Source organism: Rattus norvegicus, chromosome 2 (genome assembly GCF_036323735.1).
Source record: "Rattus norvegicus strain BN/NHsdMcwi chromosome 2, GRCr8, whole genome shotgun sequence".
Taxonomy (NCBI): Eukaryota; Metazoa; Chordata; class Mammalia; order Rodentia; family Muridae; genus Rattus; species Rattus norvegicus.
This window is the reverse complement of record NC_086020.1, coordinates 174,385,909-174,397,932: the sequence shown is the minus strand read 5'-3', so window position 1 is coordinate 174,397,932 and position 12,024 is coordinate 174,385,909. Positions and strand designations below refer to the sequence as shown.

At 39.8% G+C, this 12,024-nt stretch overlaps 1 protein-coding gene across 5 annotated transcripts in view; it reads right to left on the bottom strand.

Moving 5' to 3' along the window:
* Lrba (LPS responsive beige-like anchor protein) overlaps positions 1–12,024 on the bottom strand; it is a 581,207-nt gene that overhangs the window by 102,604 nt on the left and 466,579 nt on the right. The window lies entirely within an intron of this gene.

Here is a 12,024-nt window from a genome sequence, read left to right as displayed (position 1 = left end):
TAGTGGCTGAAGCAAACAGGACTTTTAAAAAAATCCTTGGGAGCACAGAAGTATTTCAATTTTAGATGTAGGGAAGAAGAAAAGTCATAACCGTTAAACTAACTGTATTACAAGCTGCTCTAAGAAACATGCCCATTTAGAAGACCATAGGTCAGGGTTTTTGATACAAGCCATTATAAATGACATCACAATTGTAAACTAATGCTTCATTTATAGAGCTATAGGTCTATCAAATTCATTTAAATGATTGCTCTGTAGCCGTTTAAAAATGTATATCTATTTTCATTCCTATGTGCACACAGTGTGATCTCTATTTCAGAACTTTGCACTCATCTAAAAAAAAAAAAAAAAAAAAGGCACTGTGAGCCAAAGAGATGGTTCAATGGTCATAGCATTTCCTGCTTGTCCAAGGCACCTGGTTCCATTCTCATCATTCTCATGTGCCTCACAACCACCTGTACCTCAAGTTCCCAGGGATGCACGCCCTTGGTTGTCTCTGAGGGCACCAGGCACACTAGTGGTGCACAGACATACATGCAGACAAAACAACCATGTATATAACATAAATCGTTAAGTACAAACTATTCCAAATTTGCCTTATTGTGTTATTCTGAATAGTGTAGAAAATCATGCCAGTCATTAGAAGTAATACCATTAGCATGTTTTGCAGATTTTAGACATGAGTGATTGATGCTAGCCAGATGACCTACTCTACTTGGCTTTCAATGCAAACTGATACAGCCATCAAAATATGAAATATTATAAACAGAACTCCTATGGCTCAGGTCTAAGATCAAGAACTGATAAACTGGACCTCATGAAACTAAAAAGGTTCTGCAAAGCAAAGGACATAGTCAATAAACAAATCAGCAACCTACAGATTGGGAAAAAAAAATCTTCACCAACCTCACATCTGATAGAGGACTAATATCTAAAATATAAAAAGAACTCAAGAAACTAACCTCCACAAAACCAAACAACCCAATCAAAAGATGGGGCATAGAGCTAAACTGAGAACACTTAAAGAAACGTTCAAAGTCCTTAGTCATCAGGGAATGCAAATCAAAACGATCCTCAGATTCCACCTCACACCAATCAGAATGGCTAAGATCAAAAACTCAGGTAACAGCACATGTTGGTGAGAATGTGGAGAAAGAGGAACACTCTGCCATTGCTGGTGGGATTGCAGACTGGTACAACCACTCATCAATCTGGAGTTTCCTCAGAAAATTGGAAATAGATCTACCCGAAGACCCATCTATACCACTCTTGGACATATACCCAAAAGATGCTCCAATGTAACGAGGACATGTGCTCCATCCACTATGTTCATAGCAGCCTTATTTATAATACCAGAAGCTGGAAACAACCCAAATGTCTCACAACAGAAGAATGGATACAGAAAACGTGGTTCCTTTACACAATGGAGTACTATTCAGCTTAAGAACGAGGACATCATGAGTTTTGCAGGCAAATGGATGGAACTAGAAAATATCATCGTGAGTGAGGTACCTCAGACCCAAAAGGACACGCATGGTATGGACTCACTAATAAGTAGATATTAGCTAAAAAAAAAAAAAAAAAAAAAAAAGTACAGAATACCCAGGATATAATCTACAGGACTCAAGAAGGTTAAAGCAGAAGTGCAAAATGAAGATGCCTGAATCCCACTTGGGAGGGAGAAGAAAGCAATCACGGGAGGCAGAGGGCGGAGGGATCTGCGTGGGAATGGGGAGGGGAATAGAGAAACGTGATTGGGTATTAGGAGAGAAAACAGGAGAGAAACCCTGAGGGCCAGCAGAATGAAAGGAAACAGGTAAAGGGTGGGGGGGGGGGGTACTGAGAGTTGGGGGGAGGGGAGACTTTCTAGAATGTACCAGAGACCTGAAAGCTGAGAGACTCTCAGGACTCAAGGGGAGGGATCTTACATGAAATGTCCAACAGTGGGGAGAGGGAACTTGTAGAATCCACTCCAGCAGAAAGACAGCGAATCAAGTCAGGGCATGGGGCTGCCATCCCACAGTCAAAAACTCTGACCTAGAATTGTTCCTGTCTACAAGAACAAAAATGGAAAAGAGAGTGAGGGAAAAGTCCAGTGACTGGCCCAGAGTGGGATTCATTTCAAGGAGAGGCTCCAAGTCCTGACTCTATTACTCATGCTATGGTGTGCTTAGAGACAGGAGCTGCCCTCTGAGAGGCACAACAAGCAGCTGAGAGAGAGGCTGACACTTACACCCAACCAATGACTGAAGTCTGGGCCCCTGTGGTTGAATTAGGGAAAGGCTGGAAGAAGCTGAGGAGGAGGGTGACCCATAGGAAGACCAGCAGCCTCAACTAACCCAGAACCCTGAGATCTCTCAGATACTGAGCCACCAACCAGAGAGCATATACTAGCTGATATGAGGCCCCTGACACATACAGCAGAGGATGCCTGGTCTGGCTTCAGCGGAAGAAGTACCTAACCCTGCAGAGACTTGCAGCCCCAGGGGAGGCCTTGTGGGGGTGGGGGATGAGGACACCCTTTTGGCGACTGGGGGTGGAGGGGGACAGGAATGAGATTAGGAACTGGGGCGGGGGAGCAGATTGGGGGATAAGGAATTGACTGGAAAAAGGAAGTAATGAGAAAAGCTATTTCCCACGTACTGCCTTTGTTTGACTGGGTAACAATCTCATTGAAAAGGCACATAACAATAACTGCTTTTCATAAGCTGGCTATTCTAACCTTGACTGCTTCTGTACCTGAGTAAATCACTATGCTTCCAGATAAAAATGAAAGGCGCTTTTATTGAGGGTCTTTATTTTTTAAGATGTTACAGTGGTAAAGATCTTAATTGTCCATGGATAGAAATGAGAGCAAACTCCTTGACCAAGTTTCTAAAAGGGAAGTTCATACACAGATCACAGCTCCAACATAAATAATGTCAAGATGTAGAATACTGTGTAACACAGGGAACAGATACAGCAGGATACAGAGAAGAAATGTGTGACTGTCTTACAGACAGCTAAAAGAGACCAAAATAGTTCTGGTCACTGTAATATACTGGCAGTACGTAAGGTAAGTTTAACACAGATGTAAGAAACAAAAATCTGGTCTAACCACAAATGTCTACTAAAGAATGGTAATAATGTCAGACCTATTATTAGAAGTACATCAACAGTTACTCAGAAAACAGGAAATGCAGGCTTCAGAATATACATTCACTAAATTAATATCTTACTTTTTCCTATTACTACTTATATATTAATTTCTTATATATACTTATATCCATTAGGAAAAGGTATTAACCTTAAATAAATGTTTACCTAAAAATTCATCCTTAAATGCAGTGGTTCTGACCCTGGGCTCCAACTACATAGGTAGCAATGAATAGCCTAGTAAGAGCACCAGTGGAAGGGGAAGCCCTTGGTCCTGCCAAGACTCAACCCCCAGTGAACGTGATTGTTGGGGGGAAGGTGGTAATGGGGGGAGGATGGAGAGGGGAACACCCATATAGTAGGGGAGGTGGAGGGGTTAGGGGGATGTTGGCATGGAAACTGGGAAAGGGAATAACATTTGAAATGTAAATAAGAAATACCCAATTTAATAAAGATGAAAAAAATCTAAGGAAATACAAGTAAAAATTTGAATATCTAAAAATATAGAATTATATAATTTTTAAAAAATGCAGTGATTCTCAATGTATTGGTCACAACCCCTTTGGGGGTCAAATGATCTTTTCACAGGGGTTCTCTAAGACCATTGGAAAATACAATATTTACATTATAATTTATAATAGTAGTGAAATTACAGTTAAAAAGTAGTAATAAAAATAATTTTATGATTAGGGATCACCATGAAATGAGGAATAGTATTAAAGGGCTGCAGCATTAGGAAGGTTGAGAACCACTGGTTAAATGTTTATATATAAAACTTCCTTAATTAGAAATATTAGATAATAGTAGCAATGCATTTTCTCTGGAAAAAAATCAGCCTTATTTGCATTATTATTAGCTGGAACAAAAAATATGCTGGACCTTTTATTTGTATTCTAAGACTATCCATGTATTTTTGGATATTATACTGCCACAGTTATGTTTATGAAGCCAAAACACATATTTAGAGAAACAACTAAAGACCATAACTCCATTCTTAAATTAACATCAACTCTTTTCCAAATAACATCTGCCAATGTTGAATCAGCCTTCATCCCTTAAGAGTTTCCCTCTCTCCCATATCTTACTTTCCCCTTGAACTAAATGAAAAATTTACTCCAAATCATAGGTTTAACTCATTAGAGTTTAATGAATAATCACTCTAAGGCTGACTCTGCAAATCTCCAGAATCAGTTTTCTGGGTTCTTTGTTTGTTTGTTTTGAAGACTTCTTTTCTGTATGAGTGTTTTGCCTGCATGTATGCATGTATGTGTACCACATGTGATATGTAGGCATGTATATATGTGTACCATATGTAGTATGTATGCATGCATGTACACATGTGGTATGTATGTTTGCATGTATGTATGTGCACTGTATGTGGGTGTCTTGGTGCCTACAAAAGTTAGAAAAGGATATTGAAGTTACAGATGGCTGTAAGCTGCCATGTGGAAGTGGGGACCTTTCAGGTCCTCTGCAAGAACAAAAGGTGCTCCTAATGGCTGAACACCTCCCCAGCCTCTAGAATCAGGGCAGAAATACTAAATATGGCCTTATATTAAAATATGGCTATATGGAATTTGTAAAAATTAAAATTAACCACACATTTTCCTCAGGGATAGCAGAAAGATGCATAGATAATGAGGTGGTGAAGTACACAGCTTAAATATCAAGTTAAATTATCTATAGTGATGCCCTGGTCTATAATACTAGCACTAAGGAAGAACATATTCTTTTATTGCTGTGGTAAAAATACCATGACCAAGGTAACATATAAAAGAGTTTATTTGGGCTTTTGGATCCAGAGGATTAGAGTCTGTGATGGAGAAATGAAGGCATGAGACTTTGTTCACATCTTGAGCTGCAAACAGAAAGTAGAGAAGGCACTAGAAATGCCAGGAAGCTTTTAAAACCTCAAAGCCCACCCTAGTGACTCATTTCCTCCAACAAGGCCACACCTCCTTTACCAAACCCAACATATCCCCCGATCAGGGGCATAACAACGTCTGAGCACATTTACAACTAAACCAAGATCCTCTAAACACAGATGGTTTACTTGAGGACATGATTATCAGGTCCTCCCCTCCTGTCCCTCTGCAAAGGAACAGGACAGGTTAGGACTCCTCTTCCTTCTCCTCCTTGTGGCTGTGGAATGGTACTTGAAGCACGAAGCTTCCTTAAATAGAAACCTAACATTGAATCTCCCAAAGTAAACAAGGATGCATCTAGAGGATTAGGGTGAACAAGGTATTTAATTTTGTACCTTTAAAATAAAGACCTGCTTGGGGAGATAAAGTACAAAAGTATTTTAGTTTAATCAAGTATTTTATTCAGACTATAGAAAATGAATGTGTATAGATTTATAAAACATAAACATCATCTAGGTTTTTTCTTCAGAGCAAAGAATTAAAAAGAAACTAGGAGAGAAAAGGATATAGTGTTGAAATGACTACCAGTTTGGTCTGTAACTGCCAACATAAATTTTCAGGTTTCTCTCTTGCAGGCATTTGGAACAGCCTCTAGACTTTACACAGCTAATGGCTGAGCTCCATAGAGCTCTGTTACTATTCTAGACCTCTAAACCTAAAGTTATAATCTTATTTTCTGATTTGATGGCACGAATCTTAGACTATAAATTTCTATTACAAATTATTACTTCAAAATGAAAAAATTAACATTCATGGAATATACAGAAGAAAGTTTAAAAAATAACTGTATATTAAACCATTCTAGACAAAAGGAGAGCAATAAAACTAAATTGAATAAAAATTTAAAGTTGAACATACAAAAGAATAAGAAGCAAGAGAAATAAAGCAACTGTGTAATGTAAAGTTATCTTTGGAAAATAAGATTTGACAGCTATTACAATTAGATTAGAGAAGGTACTAGGGGCAGAGTGAGTCATGATTCTAAAATAGAATAGGCTTGTCTTTTCTCCAGCATTTGTTGAAAAAAAGGCTTAACCTCCTCCTGTATTGCAGATCATCTTGAGCAAGTAGGGCCATGTAAATATAAAAATAAACACCTGTTTTTATATAAGCCAAAACCAAAGTCATAGTTATAAATAAAAGTTATACTATAAATTCACTGAGTCAAGAAGATAAAACACACAAAAAATAAAACTTTACCAGTTAAAATGTTGAACAAAATTATTTAGTTTGCAAATTTACTACTGTTTTATTTTCTACTACGAATAACTTGCCTGACTCTGTGGCATCTACTGTACTAAAGCAGAAAGAACACAACTGGGGGATTTAAAATAAAGGAAAAAAAAAAAAAGGAAAGGAAATGGAAAAGTAGGAGAAAGAAAAGAGGAAGATGGAGGAGAGGAGGAGGAAGGGGAAATTGGCTTAGTCAGGCTCTCTCGGGACAGTGTGCTGAGTTACCAGGGCAGAAATGAGGGGTTGAAAGCTACCACTGATAAGAGTGGAGGCCAAAGTGCTGCTTAAGTGCCTACTGTCTGTCAGAAAGGGAGGGGGAGAGAGAGGCTCGAGCTTGGAGATGCCAAGTGCATTCCAGCCAGCAGAATAAAAAGGAAGCATTAACAGCAGTCCCGCGGGATGCTGAACAGCCTTCCCATGAGCCAGAGGGCAAATGTGCCAACAGCAGAGGAGCAGCAGCTGGATAAAGGGAAGGGAAATAAAGAAACCACAGGAGACTGGCACCGGAGGCAGACACCTGCCTGGAAGTAGCATGCTTCTACTGCCAATGGGTTATTAATCAACAACCAACATGCAACACACTGAATTGGCTCAGCTACACTGCATTAAGCCTGGATTTAACTGTGCAACAGCAGTTCCGCTGAGAAGATACACGTATACTACCCTGTGCCAGTTTCACAAAGATTGACATCCCACAAGGAACTCCAAAATAATTACAACGAAGAAAAAGCAGTTAAATATATTTTATAAATTCTATCAAGACTGTAAAATTTTCTGTAGAGCATAATTTAATAAAGTCAAAGAGAATACATATCAATATTTCTCGTAGGGTGTATTAGTGCCCCTATGATAAAGAGATCTGAAGAGGTAAAAAGCCTTGAAGGAACTTCTAAAATAATACACTCACAAATTATTCTTATTCATATCCTATTCGAGAAGGCAGCAAACGTCACTAGGAAGAAATCTATGTTACACTTGTTAGGAAACAAGCTAAACACAATGGGATTCACTCTTTTAAAGAAGTGTTCTAAATTCTAGCACAATATCCAAAGACAAGATATATTCAGCACTTGGGCCTGAAGAGTGGCTCAGTGGTAAAGAACCACTTGTTGTTCCTGCGGGGGACCCAGGTTCAATTCCCAGTGCCCACTTGGTGGTTTATAACCATCTGTAACTCCAGTTCCAGGGGGTCTGTTGCCCTCTTCTAACCTCCACAGGTACCACATGGTATACATATATATACATGCAGGCAAAATATACATAAAATAAAATTAATAACAAAAACTTTTTAAAAGACTCAGCACATAATATTACAAATTATAAGGCTTTATATATATTTGATAAAATGCAATATGTAATTAATCCAATAAATTCCACTGGTCTCAGACTAAGCAAATTTATCTTATTAAAATGAATGTAATTTAAGACTAATACCTTGATGAAAAAGTCCTACTATGCCTGGGGTAGAGATCAATGTTAGAATGCTTGCCTAGCATGAATAGAGTGCTAGCTTCAATACTCAGCACAATTAAGAAGAGATCTCCAGACAGATCTTCCTGGTTGCTGCTGCCACGGAGAGCTCTTGGGCAGCACCCCGTGAGCAAACTTGAGCCTCGGGACCACAGGTAAGACCAACTTTTCTGCTGCAAGAGACCTGCCTGGTGATCTCGGGACACACAGAGGCAGAATTCCTCTAGGACCGGGCACCTCCTGTGTTTACCAGGAGTTCCACATCCGCGGATCCCGGCCTGCAGCAGCTCTCTGCTCCCAGACACCATGGGAGAGAGACCCGACTGCCTGGTCAGGTGGGCACTCCTGAGGCTGCAGAGCGGAAGAGACCACCAACACTGCCCACCCCTGCCCACATCCCTGGCCCAAGAGGAAACTGTATAAGGCCTCTGGGTTCCCGTGGGGGAGGGCCCAGGAGCGGCAGGACCACTGCGTCTGAGACACCTCCGGAACCTGAAGGAAACAGACCGGATAAACAGTTCTCTGCACCCAAATACCGTGGGAAGGAGAGCTAAACCCTCAGAGAGGCAGACACGCCTGGGAAACCAGAAGACACTGCACTCTGCATACACATCTCGGACGCCAGAGGAAAACACCAAACGCCATCTGGAACCCTGGTGCACTGAAGCTCCCGGAAACGGCGGTGCAGATCTTCCTGGTTGCTGCTGCCACGAAGAGCTCTTGGGCAGCACCCCGCAAGCAAACTTGAGCCTCGGGACCACAGGTAAGACCAACTTTTCTGCTGCAAGTGACCTGTCTGGTGAACTCAGGACACAGGCACACAGGAACAGCTGAAGACCTGTAGAGAGGGAAAACTACACGCCCGAAAGCAGAACACTCTGTCGCCATAACAGGCTGAAAGAAAACAGGAAAACAGGTCTACAGCACTCCTGACACACAGGCTTATAGGGCAGTCTAGCCACTGTCAGAAATAGCAGAACAAAGTAACACTAGAGATAATCTGATGGCGAGAGGCAAGTGCAGGAACCCAAGCAACAGAAACCAAGACTACATGGCACCATTGGAGCCCAATTCTCCCACCAAAACAAACATGGAATATCCAAACACACCAGAAAAGCAAGATCTAGTTTCAAAATCATATTTGATCATGATGCTGGAGGACTTCAAGAAAGACGTGAAGAGCTCCCTTAGAGAACAAGTAGAAGCCTACAGAGAGGAATCACAAAAATGCCTGAAAGAATTCCAGGAAAACATAATTAAGCAAGTAGAAGGCCATAGAGAGGAGTTACAAAAATCCCTGAAAGAATTCCAGGAAATCATAAATAAACAAGTAGAAGCCCATAGAGAGGAGTCACAAAAATCCCTGAAAGAATTCCAGGAAAACACAATCGAACAGTTGAAGGAATTAAAAATGGAAATAGAAACAATCAAGAAAGAACACATGGAAACAACCCTGGATATAGAAAACCAAAAGAAGAGACAAGGAGCTGTAGATACAAGCTTCACCAAGAGAATACAGGAGATGGAAGAGAGAATCTCAGGAGCAGAAGATTCCATAGAAATCATTGACTCAACTGTCAAAGATAATGTAAAGCAGAAAAAGCTACTGGTCCAAAACATACAGGAAATCCAGGACTCAATGAGAAGATCAAACCTAAGGATAATAGGTATAGAAGAGAGTGAAGACTCCCAGCTCAAAGGGCCAGTAAATATCTTCAACAAAATCATAGAAGAAAACTTCCCTAACCTAAAAAAAGAGATACCCATAGGCATACAAGAAGCCTACAGAACTCCAAATAGATTGGACCAGAAAAGAAACACCTCCCGTCACATAATAGTCAAAACACCAAACGCACAAAATAAAGAAAGAATATTAAAAGCAGTAAGGGAAAAAGGTCAAGTAACATATAAAGGCAGACCTATCAGAATCACACCAGACTTTTCGCCAGAAACTATGAAGGCCAGAAGATCCTGGACAGATGTCATACAGACCCTAAGAGAACACAAATGCCAGCCCAGGTTACTGTATCCTGCAAAACTCTCAATTAACATAGATGGAGAAACCAAGATATTCCATGACAAAAACAAATTTACACAATATCTTTCTACAAATCCAGCACTACAAAGGATAATAAATGGTAATGCCCAACATAAGGAGACAAGCTATACCCTAGAAGAAGCAAGAAACTAATCGTCTTGGCAACAAAACAAAGAGAAGAAAAGCACACAAACATAACCTCACATCCAAATATGAATACGACAGGAAGCAATAATCACTATTCCTTAATATCTCTCAACATCAATGGCCTCAACTCCCCAATAAAGAGACATAGATTAACAAACTGGATACGCAACAAGGACCCTGCATTCTGCTGCCTACAGGAAACACTCCTCAGAGACAAAGACAGACACTACCTCAGAGTGAAAGGCTGGAAAACAACTTTCCAAGCAAATGGTCGGAAGAAGCAAGCTGGAGTAGCAATTCTAATATCAAATGAAATCAATTTTCAACTAAAAGTCATCAAAAAAGATAAGGAAGGACACTTCATATTCATCAAAGGAAAAATCCACCAAGATGAACTCTCAATCCTAAATATCTATGCCCCAAATACAAGGGCACCTACATACGTAAAAGAAACCTTACTAAAGCTCAAAACACACATTGCACCTCACACAATAATAGTAGGAGATTTCAACACCCCACTCTCATCAATGGACAGATCATGGAAACAGAAATTAAACAGAGACGTAGACAGACTAAGAGAAGTCATGAGCCAAATGGACTTAACAGATATTTATAGAACATTCTATCCTAAAGCAAAAGGATATACCTTCTTCTCAGCTCCTCATGGTACTTTCTCCAAAATTTACCATATAATTGGTCAAAAAACGGGCCTCAACAGGTACAGAAAGATAGAAATAATCCCATGCGTGCTATCAGACCACCACGGCCTAAAACTGGTCTTCAATAACAATAAGGGAAGAATGCCCACATATACGAACAATGCTCTACTCAATGATAACCTGGTCAAGGAAGAAATAAAGAAAGAAATTAAAGACTTTTTAGAATTTAATGAAAATGAAGGTACAACATACCCAAACTTAAGGGACACAATGAAAGCTGTGCAAAGAGGAAAATTCATAGCGCTGAGTGCCTGCAGAAGGAAACAGGAAAGAGCATATGTCAGCAGCTTGACAGCACACCTAAAAGCTCTAGAACAAAAAGAAGCAAATACACCCAGGAGGAGTAGAAGGCAGGAAATAATCAAACTCAGAGCTGAAATCAACCAAGTAGAAACAAAAAGGACCATAGAAAGAATCAACAGAACCAAAAGTTGGTTCTTTGAGAAAATCAACAAGATAGATAAACCCTTAGCCAGACTAACGAGAGGACACAGAGAGTGTGTCCAAATTAACAAAATCAGAAATGAAAAGGGAGACATAACTACAGATTCAGAGGAAATTCAAAAAATCATCAGATCTTACTATAAAGGCCTATATTCAACAAAACTTGAAAATCTGCAGGAAATGGACAATTTCCTAGACAGATACCAGGTACCGAAGTTAAATCAGGAACAGATAAACCAGTTAAACAACCCCATAACTCCTAAGGAAATAGAAGCAGTCATTAAAGGTCTCCCAACCAAAAAGAGCCCAGGTCCAGACGGGTTTAGTGCAGAATTCTATCAGACCTTCATAGAAGACCTCATACCAATATTATCCAAACTATTCCACAAAATTGAAACAGATGGAGCACTCCCGAATTCCTTCTATGAAGCCACAATTACTCTTATACCTAAACCACACAAAGACACAACAAAGAAAGAGAACTTCAGACCAATTTCCCTTATGAATATCGATGCAAAAATACTCAATAAAATTCTGGCAAACCGAATTCAAGAGCACATCAAAAAAATCATCCACCATGATCAAGTAGGCTTCATCCCAGGCATGCAGGGATGGTTTAATATACGGAAAACAATTAACGTGATCCATTATATAAACAAACTGAAAGAACAAAACCACATGATCATTTCATTAGATGCTGAGAAAGCATTTGACAAAATTCAACACCCCTTCATGATAAAACTCCTGGAAAGAATAGGAATTCAAGGCCCAGACCTAAACATAGCAAAAGCCATATACAGCAAACCAGTTGCTAACATTAAACTAAATGGAGAGAAACTTGAAGCAATACCACTAAAATCAGGGACTAGACAAGGCTGCCCACTCTCTCCCTACTTATTCAATATAGTTCTTC